The sequence below is a fragment of the Malurus melanocephalus genome, unplaced genomic scaffold, assembly GCF_030028575.1.
Source record: "Malurus melanocephalus ecotype Western Australia unplaced genomic scaffold, MMel_1.1 scaffold_27, whole genome shotgun sequence".
Classification (NCBI taxonomy): Eukaryota; Metazoa; Chordata; class Aves; order Passeriformes; family Maluridae; genus Malurus; species Malurus melanocephalus.
Window position 1 is genome coordinate 938,553 of NW_026623259.1, and position 12,118 is coordinate 950,670.

The window sequence follows — 12,118 nt, forward strand, 5'->3', positions numbered from 1 at the left end:
CGCCAACGGCGCCGAGCGCGGAGCGCACAACCGGCCACAGCAGGCACGGGCGCTCTGCAACTTTTTCCTCCCACATCTTCACGATTTTGAACAATMATTTCTGGCGGAGTTTTCGCCGTGCGGCAGGACTTTAAACCTAAAAGGGGTTCATGTAGGATGTGTTTTTTACAGTTGACAAGTCTGAGCTTCTTGCTGGGGTCATCTAACAGGCATAGAAGTCCCTGCGTGCTTGTGTTGGTGTTTAACAGTCCCCACCAGACCCCTCAACTGCAAAACTCTTCCTTGGAAGATAACGATGTGGCACAATAAATGGGTGGGAAGGGACTCATATGCAGTTCCAACCCCCATTAGAAATGTGTCTCATTAAAAAACAGTAGTCAGTAAAGCGTAAACTTCAAGTTATGAAATTGTACTTTTGAGAAATACATTTTGCTTCTTCCATGAATGAGGTATTTATTCATGAAGTAAGATTTGACAACAGAATGTGATGAAAATTCAGGTCATACGGCTGAACCCTGCTTTTTTTGTGTGTCACACAGCTTACAACATCTAAGTAAACACACACCACAGTGGAATTTTTTTGGATCTCTCTCCTGTGTTTGCACAGTCTACATCCAGTGGGATAACGCTCTCCAACATCTTAAGAAACAGGTACTATTTATAAAGTAATACCAAAAGAACAAAAAATCCTTGAAAATTTCTTCAACTGGTAGTAACCTCTCCGACCTGAGATCTTCTACTTTGCCAAAGAAATCGTCATCACAGAGAAAAACCTAGTAGCTTYTCTAGAATGTTTACAATACCCAAAGGCACTAAACCAAAGTAAACATGTAACTGTACACACTGATACCTTCTCATGGTAGCAAAAGCAAAAAAWTTGTTCTTCCAGACTACTTGAAGGGATGGGGACCACTGTGTGTGTCTTCTGCATTTGACCATGACAGGATCTTCTGATTAAGGGGCCACSGTCTCCATATGAGAATATTGGAGCAGGACTGACAGAAGCTTTTCCTACTAATAAATCACAAAACTTTAAAAATTAGAATATACAGATTAACTACATAATAGGTAATTTTTAGTTTATTTACATACCAAGAAAAGCATACAAAGAAATTTCAAATTTTTCAGCTTCCCCTTCCAGTTTTAAAGGGAAGAAATACTTAATACTTTAAGTCACATCTGAAAAACCTCAACCTTATTCAATCATGCAGTTATTTATAAATGAAAATATTCCTGTCACATTTTTCTCATATGTTAGTAAAAAGACTAAGGCACTAGGTAACTTTTCACTTTTATAGATTTTCCTGTGTATATTTTAGTTTTCAGAATATTARTGCTTATCTTAAAAAACTGACTATGACCAGTTTCTTTTATGTATGAAAGATAGAGGTGCTGTGTGGGGCTTTTCGTAAGTTTCTTATTACAAACAACTTTTCATTCTCTTGTGTTTTATTGAAAGACAGGAGTGAATTGTGTTGGTTCCTCCAGCTCTGCTTTCTTTGTATTTCTTGTATTACTAGAAGATCAAAACACTCTGAACTGTGCCCACTTAAAGCACAGTTATTAATTTTATGCCTTCCTTCCTCTCAGCACCACTGCTTCTTCTTCCCCTGAAATTACAGAAGTTATTGACATTTTGCAGTAATGTTAAGTGTTTCACTTCCAGATCTCTAGTGTTTTTMCAATAAGCATAAAGTATTTTAAAAAAGGAGGATTTCGCATTGAGTGCTATACAAAGAAGTAAACCAGCAAAGCAAACAAACAAGCAAACAAACACAACAACAGAAACAATGGCCCAAATCAAACAAAAAACCCCAATCAAAAAAACCAACCAACCAAATAAACAAAAACTACAAAAAAACCCAAACCAAGCAAAAAACCACAAACAAAAAAACCAAATAAACCCCCCCCAAAATTTCAGGATATAAAGAGTATGTGTCCAAACCCAAATGTTTCTGTGAGGTGATGAGCAGTTATATGCTGGATATCTTGACTCATTATTAGCTTTGTGCATTCATATGACAAATTACATTTCTGCTGCTGCTCCTGCTAAAGAAGCACCTAAGCTGACACCCAAGGCAAGTTCACAGTTCAGGCTCTATTTAATAAAAACTACCTCTCATCTCTCAGTTCGGTTAGAAAGAATTCCAAGTAATTACAAAGACCTAAAACATGCATTTCACAAGGCAGAAGCAAACTATTCAGTACTATGAAAAGACCCCCTTTTGAATGTCATCTGGCTCCAGGCACTCATTTGCTAAGTGAAGATGTAACAGAATACAGTTGAAGTGAATCATTGGACAAAAATAATTTTGAAAATAGTGTTTTAGCTTTCTGCTAAGATTTTCCACTCAATTATCTCATTTGTTTCGAGTTTCAAACACAAGCCCTCAGTTTCTACCTCAAAATAATACCTGTCAGTGCAAACTCTACTAATTTGTTCGCCATAAGCCCAGTTCAGAGTTCCTAATTTCTCATATAACTGTTGATGACTTTGCTAAATGAAATCAGGAAGCAAAAGCAATGACAGTTACTAAACATGAAGTACAGTGAACTTCTGTTTCTTTTCAGAAGAAAGAAATTTTCTTGAACTTGGATCCTGGCAAGTAAGAAAGAATCACTGTGCAGCAAAAGTCCAGTTTGAAAATTTTGCTACACAMTCTTTTATGGGTCAAGCTCCAGAGTAGTGGGGGTTTTAATGTTTGGGTATTTTAGTAAACCTTAAAATATCTCCTGTCTGATAATTTCAGAGGTCAGAATGAGACACCTTTCCTAGGCCCATAATGTAAAACCTTCTTGGAACCTGGCTATAAAATAAGATTGAATTGGGGTCTTGGCAGGCCACCAAAAGATGGCCRGGCACACTAGTCAAGAGCATTAAGAAAGGGCAGAAATGAGACCCACAGGAGCTCCACAGATACATGTGAGCACTGGGAAACACTGTCARCTTGGTTCAAAGGAACCAGACATTCCCCTGACCTCCAGCTGATGCCCCATTAACAACTGAATCCCATTAAGCAGCGTTATGATCCCCACTTTTTAATTCTTGCTAAACAACAGTGTATGCATGGCTATATCCACATGTATTTACACATATAAACACATAGGCATGTAGCACCTATCATATCAGCTGCATATTAAACAGTATCAGGGTTGAACTGGAGATGGCAGTCTAAGCTGGAATCAGCAATGGCTTCAAAGCAATGCCAATGTGAGTGAAAGCACTGGAGGAGAGTTCATGGGATCCCGTACCCAGCACTTTTCAGACATACCAAAGTCTGCATAAAATGCCTTCAATCACATACCAAAAATCTGTTTTCAGCTAAAGTACACACAATCCTTAGTCACAATCCAGAGAATTGAAAATATGCTAAGAAGCACTGAAATAAAAATTTGTGCTTAATTTACARTTTAATCAGTGTATTTTTATTAAAACAAAGATATTGCAAAAGTATGAAATTACAGACTTCTGAACAGTGTGCCCAGGCTGAAGTTTCTGTTCCCCTATCTAAAAGTGGGATATTACAGTATTACAGGAATAATCTTCATCTTAAAGACAGYAACATTTAAAACATGCCACAAATATTAATGAGGAAAAGCCAAATATGGCACTTGTCAAGAAGCTTAAAAAAATTCTGTCTAATATTAACACAATGTTGTCCAGGGCCATGGGGGCCCTGCCAGAAAACAGGGTGGTGTAAAATGTATCAGGGTAGTTACATGGGAAGGAGGAAAGTCTGTCTAATAGTTTTTTTTAAGATCTTTACTGACAAAATATTCAAMCAACGAGTTGCCCTAAATACAAGACAAGTAACAAAACCCAAGTTAGAACTGGCTTAGTTAAGAATCAGATGTCAGTGGAAAGAGAGGGCAAAGGAAGGTGTTGCTAAATAGCTGGTGCAACTCAGAGCAGAATTTCAGTGTTTTGGGGAAGGGTTAAAAATAATTCTTAACCAGAAAAAAAACAAAACACCAAACCAAATTCTAAAAAGAACCACCAAAAAAAATCCCAAACCAAACCCCCCCCCCCCCCCGCCGTTTTCTTCTGCTATTTTTTTTTCCCATCTCATTCCCCATGAGATGGGAATTCCACCGTAGCTATCAGCACACTTAGGCATCAAGGTGGKGCAGTGCCCCATCCCAAAAACACGCATTTGCTAAAGCAATTTTTTTTTTAAATCCATGGAAATATCCCCCAGSAGGACTTACATGTTTTTGTGAAGTGGATACACACACTTGTGGAGGTATTTTATTAAGCTTCTTTATAAAAGGTAGTGGAGCGAGACACGTCAGTATTTGTACAAGATGGCACGTGCTTAGGATTCATAAAGGAATCATGAGAGCTGCGAGGTTGGCCCCTGGTCAAAACAGAGCTCTCCACAAGTCAGAATCTGGCATCTGCATCCACACATGTTCTGTACGTCACTGAGGCTGTGGGAGAAACAGGGAGGCAGAGACAGATGGCAAAAAGCCTGGAGGGAACCCGCACTGGCTTCTCCCTCCCCTACTGAGGTCAAGGAAAAGGACAAAAGCTCTGCTCCTCACATCCATGCCTTGGACTGAAGCCAAACAGTAAATCTACTTTTTCTTTTTTTTCTTTTTTTTTTTTTTTCTTTTAAGGAGATGTATTTGTGGGAGATGTAGAAGATGAGACAGTCTTTTTTCACTGATTGGTATCTTGACCCTTTTTTTTTAGGAAAAATATGTTGAGCATGGTCTGCAATTTAGTGAGTGTTGATATTATATTTAATGAACAAACATTTTAAAGAGAGTAAAAGCTCTCCTCYGTCTGAAATCTGCAGTTAGCAGAATGTAGTTTATTTTTCCTTTAGCATTTGCAACATGGCATCCTTACCTATGTATTGGTACAAGCACAGAAATCCACTGGCAGTTACATTTTACTCAATCTCCAGAAATTCAGAGGAAGGAAACCAGGCAGTCACATTGCTGGATCAGAGATAATCATTGCTGCTTGAGGCTGGAAACAAWCACAGAGGACAGCTCTGCCTGTAGGCAAGGCAGGGATCGAGCAAGTCATGGAAGCAGGGAGCATCTAAATGGCATGCCATTTACTCATAYCACAACTAGATTTGGCTCTGAAGCCAAATCTTGTTAAACCTTTGCAAAATCAAGTACCAAAATACCATTTTGCCTTGTCTGATGCAATTCTTTTCTCCTTKGCTTGCATGTCTTGCCTCTCCACACCCATCCAGTATATAATTGCTGAGMAAACCTCCCTCTGCAGACCATAGAGCATCTTCTTCTTACCTGCTTCACAGGTGAAGGCGAGCTTGTGTCTTTAAATTTGGGCTACAGAAYAGTTGTCTGTCTTACATGTTGGTTTCATCATATCCTACTTTCTTCCCTGYTCTGCTCTTCAGTTTTGCTTGATCTGTTCTTGCTGGGTCACAGCCTTCTGYCTTCTGCACCAAAGAAGCAGTCATTCCAAATACCTTTCTCATAGCATCCTCTAATTCAGTCCATCCTGCCTCCCCTTTTAGTAGTGATGCAATTATTGTACCACACTACATTTAAGAAAGCATCCACAGCTTCTCTGGGCAACCTGTTCAAGTGTCTCACCTCATAGTAAAGAACTTCTTCCTAACATCTAGTGTACTCTCTAATTTCATTGATTTCACARTAAGTCTTCCTTCCCTTCTTAATCTCAATAGTTTGTATCTCTTTTCTTCATTTTTCAAATAGTGTGTGCTCTTTGGCCAAACTCAGGCCTAGGTGAATTCTACATTTTATCTATGCTTTTATATAAAAATTTTGTAGTTCAACCTCCTTCTGATTGCGAGGAACACAAAGATATAAGGTGATGGAGTCACCTGSTATGAGATTTTCTTCCATCTCACACCTGCTGGTGTTGGTAARCACAATATAAAATTACTTTCTCCATTATAAATTACTGCTGGCTTGTATTCTACTTATTATCTCTTACCATGCAGCTGTGAATTTACCCACAGCAGAGTGTGATTGGACAGCCTTAGCCAAGACTGTCACAGATGTAGGGGTGAGGTGGGTGCCTGCAGCCCAGGAAACACCAGCACTTCCCACCTGCTTGTTGACAACAGAGTGTTTGTACTCCAAGCACCAGTGGATACCTGCAGTCCTATTGTTCAGTACAAATCCCTGACCCCATTTACAATCCATTACTGAAATCTGCTGTATATATGGTATTATTCATTCCCTGATGGTTTCTTTCTTGACACTTGCCACTGCAGTACCGTAGACTGTGAATGGACATTTTCTATATTCTCTTTTGCACATAGAAAGCTGTGATGGAGAAAGAAGAACACTAAATACAGTCACTAATATAGGACCTTAGGCATCACTGGATACTCATGACATGGTATTTGTTGAACTCCAGCCTGACATCAGTTTAAGAGAGCAAGCACTTCTACAAATCTGGCCTTCTCTGGGGTTGAATGCCCCAAGGTGAGAAGCAGACTTGTATCTAAAGGTGATTTTAAATGGAGACAAAATTCTTCTAAATCTCAGTAGCTGCTGCAGCATAGAGAAAAGGGTGGTGGCTCTGCAGCTGTAGGGTGCASAGTGTTGCAGTGGTTGGGAGAGGGCACTATGGTCAGGGCAGCAGGTTCAGCTCTGACATCAAAATGCTCTGCATTGGCTCCGAATAAAAAAATGCAGCATAGCAATACATTCACCAGAGCTCTCTACAGATACCGACTGTGAGAGGTCACTATCTTTATAAACTCTTCCTTTCAGACTTTTTCTCCTTGCCCAAGGGTGATGACACCTGGGCAGCTCGTGCTGCTCTCCCACAATCCTGCAGAAGAGGTGACTTTCCCGGCATTGGGCCTGCTCTGTGTGCTGCTAAGAGCAGCACATCCGGTATTAGTTCTCACAGAAGCTTTCAATTCCTTCCCTTCTCGATACTCTGCCCTTCCCACACATCAGCCCTTAGAAACAGGGCTTATTTTCATTCCTGCTTCTGCTATTCAGCCATTTTCAGAAAGGAAAAAAATACTTCTTTGGCTTTTTTCATTGCTTTTACTAGAGATATTTGTATATTTTTCTTGGCCTCTCACTGCCTTGAAAATTAGCTGTTAGGCCTTTTCTATCATGAGATGTAGACTATTCCCAAAGTCTTTATCTTTTCTATTTTGCACTTTTATCTTCTGCACTTGAGATTTAAAATCCTTAGTAATGCCTCTTCTGCAGGCTGTCCCAAGTCTGCTCTGGGCTGAATGGCATACCTTCCTCTTTGTTGCTCCAACAGAAATTTTTTCTGTTCCCATCTTGGTTCCTGACAAACRCACATCTGATGGATGCTAATTTACATTTGACTCACTTCACTTCCTGTTTAGACACAATCAGTGCAGGCAAAGGAGGCAGTTTGTCTTCTTGCTGCTGACTGACTGAATCAGTTGCTCTGCATGGCAGCAAGGAAGAGGAACAGGATGAAAACCCTAGTGGGTGAGCAGGGAGCTTCACCCATACACTTCYGTTCAGTTCTGCTCAGCATTTCCTAACCTTGCTGGGAGGCACAAACAGCCTTATTGAAGTGTTTTTCCTTAAAATTAMATCAAAATACTAGGAGAGATTCTGAGAAAAGGATATAGTAATGGTTGCTGCTCCCATGTTTTCACCTTCTGTGGTGATCTTCACCACAGGACTGCCACATGATTGAAGCAAAACCATCATCTGCATTGAAAACCCACTGTCACAGATAACCTTGGAACTTCTTTTACTGGGTACATTACTTTGTTGGTAACTTTGATGATTCCTGGAACAACAGTCCTTGATTATGGGATTGCTAGCACTGCTCTGTTTCTGAAAGTTGTCATCACCTGTTTTTTGACACCACGCATTGAGTTACCACTGCAATGTGTCAGCAGCTACAATATGGGTAGCAACTTTGCTAGGTCTGAAAGGATTGTACCAGRAATGTAAAGTATCAGGTAGCTGGATTAATTCCTTGGGAAATGACATACTGGCACTCTCCCCACCTTCTTCATTTACATTCAGATGGAGAAACTCTGGCCACATGAACTGCTGGTAGGACTGCAAGGCACACTGTTTCCAGCTAAGAGCTAAGGAGAGATACACAAGTACTTAAAGGGAAGATGATGGCTCCATGGGTTTAGTAATGAACTGGGACAAAGACACATACTAATTACTGATTTTAACAMATTCTTTTGTACTCAGAGAATCAGTCGTTCAGAAACCTCCACYTTGCAGCAAAGCTTCTGAACAGGAGCAGCACTTCAATTCTTCATGAGCATATGGYATTTACTTTCTTAGCAGCATCTCTCAGGTCTACCCTTCTGCAGCTGAGGTGGCTCCTGGCACCAGAGACAGCTAAAGAACCCTTCATACTCAGTACATGCCTACAGGAACTTTAAACAGGCTCTTGAATGACTCCCACTTCTCTGATACTCYAGAGATAGTTCTGGCTAGCTTGGTGGAGGAGACCTGTCCCTACACACATCGAGACAGATGGGAAGTGCTTGCATGCATGTCACACCAGCTATCATCCAGTTTTCACCAKTGCATGCCAGGTCAGGTGAGATGCACCTCAGAGCTTGTCAGCTCTGACTGATCATTAATTCCTTTCCTTTCCATAGAAAAAAGGTASGAAAAAAGCATATTATGTACTTCGTAATACAAGAGAGCGTGGTGCATTTCAATGCCTCAGTTTTAACTGACACCTGTACCTAGTGAAAAACAAACTGCCTGTTGTTTGCACAAATATACCAGATAACAAGGACTCAGTTCATCACCCTGGACAAATTCCCAGCAGCCCCTGTCTTTTCATGCCAATATACTCTTACTTCAGAATCCATGTGCTGGCTGGTCCACATCATTAAAATACAGATGGTCTCATTTGTTATACACTCCCAGTAYCTGCTGTGTCAGGAGAGAAGGATAACATCAGGCACACATACCTAGCAGTGGCTGGTTAGTTGTTTTTRCCTCCTTAATTTAGCACAGGTCTTAAAATTGTAACAGAAACCTTCTAATAGCTGATGAAGGTAATACTAGAGAATATTATAGCAATCAAGGTCAGATTCTAGCAAAAGGAAATCCAAATACCAKGTTAACATCATCATAACCTGCAGTATCACCAGGGCTGAAATGAAGAATATGCAGAGAAAAACAAGCTTCTCAAAATGAACAGAAACCAAGAAGCAGAATGTAAGGAAATCACTTAAAGTATTGGATTTCATGCAGAAATTGGAGTTGCGGTATTAAGTCTTTAATCTAAAAGCTAGTCTGGAGACACTCTTCAAATAAAACATGTTGTGAAGAGAATGGGGAAAAAGCCTTTATTGTATGCCAAAAGCTAAGATAAAATGTACCGGCATGGTACATTTATCTTTTCCTACTATCTACCTTAATACTAATGATACCAAAACCTACAAGAACTTGGTGAGGAAAGATAATCTTCAAGAATTTATTTCAGAGCCGCCAAGTCTGTCCTGCCAAATACAGTTGAGATGGTGTCACACTCTAAACTAAAAATCAAGATAAGCTTTTGCATTCTGTTCAAGGATTCCTAACGCAATAATTTTTAAGAGATCTTCCAAGTGAATATTGAACTTCAGAATCTGTCACCAAAACTGTTCTTTGCTACCTGTTGTTACACTGAAGCTAAAGATTGCAAAACTTGTCAGTTTTACAGCATCTGAAAGCTGATTTGACAATAATGTGTCATGCAAAAGGAAAGAATAAAGCAGATTTTTCTTCCTGCTACTTACTTTAAAACAGCCAATACCTCCTGAAAGCTCAGATTTCAACTCCAATGTGTGTGCAGATATTAACTGTGTCATAGCAAATTTAAAAATATATATAAATATCAGTTCCTATTTTGAATATTGATTTAATAATTAGCTTGCTCCTTTTCCATTTCCCTAATTTCCGAATTATGTGGAAGTTGTTACTGGATGGTTAGAACGAGGTCACTGCCCAAACAGCAGATCAGTAACAGAAGGGCCACGGGGGCATTTGGGGCAGCAGCCTTAGTTTTGCCTGGGTTAAGACAGTCTGTGCCAGACAGGGAGTACAGCTCGCTCAGCACTTGCAGCACGTGTGCCCAGCCAGGTGGGCAGCAGAGGCTGCAGCYCACAGGCACCGTGCAGTGCAGACTCAGGCTGTGAGTGCTGTGCCAGCCTCCATCAAACCCACACTGCGACTTTAACTGAACCCTTTCCTCAGTGTGCAGGATCAGGCTCCCTGTCACCAGGCTGAACAGGAACTGTGGTTGAGTGGAAATGCATGGCACCTTTCTTCCTTTACGAAAATCATAAYTGATCAGTCTTGTACCTTTTATCAYCTTATGCTACAACTGGRTGTGCTGTCTCACCTGGGAAAAGACAGCATGACAGCATTCCAAATCTCAGGGCTAACCACTGGTCCCTGTGCTACACTGCTCAATCCTGTGGCACCTCCACAGCATTGCAAGTTCAAATGTTTTTGCCTTTGGGCATCTTAACTGCTAGTACACAGCCTCTGCAACAGATACAAGATCACCACCCACCACCTAAGAAAGCTGGCACCCTGGGCAGGCAGGCTGCTAGAACAGGCACAAAGAAACACTTTCCATCCGCAATCCAGGAAAACGAAAGGTAAGTATTCTTCCTGCAATTGAGAGCTTGTGGCTCTAATTTTCAATTAGGTTAATAAACATTTCATCTGCAAAAGAGGAGACAGCCTCATTTTCTTTTAGCCAGTTATAAGAACATTTGCTCCAAGAAAGCTACTCCCTTCTTTACCTCAGGGGACTAAAACCTGCTTCTCTATGTTTGAGGAAAGCAGCTTAAGTTCCAGATACACCACAAGCAGACTGCTGCACTGGAATTGGCAAGGCCTCTGGTGGCATTTTTACTTCCTAAGAAAGGCATAGTGAGCATGCTTTTCTGAAGCTCTCTGAAATGATCTTGAAGGGTAACACTGTGTTGCATACTGGGAAGCTACTTATTGAAGRAAGTACTCTAAATTCTTTCATGGATGCGCAAAACACTTTATATACCGGTATACACTTAAAATTGAAAATTATTAAGCACATTTAAAGGCAAAACTGAAATTACTACAAATCATTATGGGCATGGGCTGGTGTCCTCCCAAACCAACCAACCAACTACAATATACCTACTTTAGTAGGTGTATTTACAACCCATAAGCTGGAAGTTGTTTCTGATATGACATTATTTCAAACTGCAGGTAGTCAAGCAAAAGTCCCCACATGTTCCTCTTGACTGAAGAGGAACAAGCCTGAYATTTACCCCTGCACAACTTTATTGATTTGCAAAGAAAAGATGCACAGGAAAGTCTGAATGTATTTATAGCATGAATCCTTTAAGACAATGATTATCTTTCTACCTCTTCTTCTGATGAGCACATGGCTAACATACCTGTTACATGTAAGCAAGTCACAGTAGCAGAGGGGAAAATATTGATAGTAAGAGAACCTACTAAGTATTAAACATTCRTTTTCACAGAAAGAATAAAGTGCATATTTACAGTTCCTTTGAGCTGTGAAAGGAAAAATTGACTTTTTGGGTTAAAATCTGATGCAAATTTTCCCCTTTAAAAAATACAGAGTTGACACTGTCACACAAAAATTGACACTGCAAGGTTATGAACAAACTAAGTTTAATCTAAACCTAGTTTACAGTTGCATCAGATTAAGAACAGTTCCAATCTTTCCAGTCAACAAATGCAGCAGAAGCTATGTCTGTGTCAGCAAGTAATTCAATACGATAGGAGTGAATCCACAGAATCAAACAGTTGATGAAACTTCTATACCTACAATATTTACAGTCTGGAAATGTGAAGGCCTGGTTTTGTCTGCAGCTTCAGACATCCTCAACACACAAGCAAGTTTCAAGGTGCCTGAAAGAAACCACTGCTATGGGCTCAGGTCACCATTCAGAGCTGGAGGGCATCTGGGGCWGCCCCAGAGCTCAGGTCCCAGTTCCGAGTTCTCCAAAAGGAAGTGAACTCAAGAGCACCAAGAAGGCTTTGACAGCCAAACCAGTCCAGGAAAATGGGGATTAAAGAGGGATTTCCAAACTGCACAAACTACACTGCCGCCATAGACGCAGCTGGAGCCATCTCCTAAAGAGAACACATCCCTTGGGATGTTCAT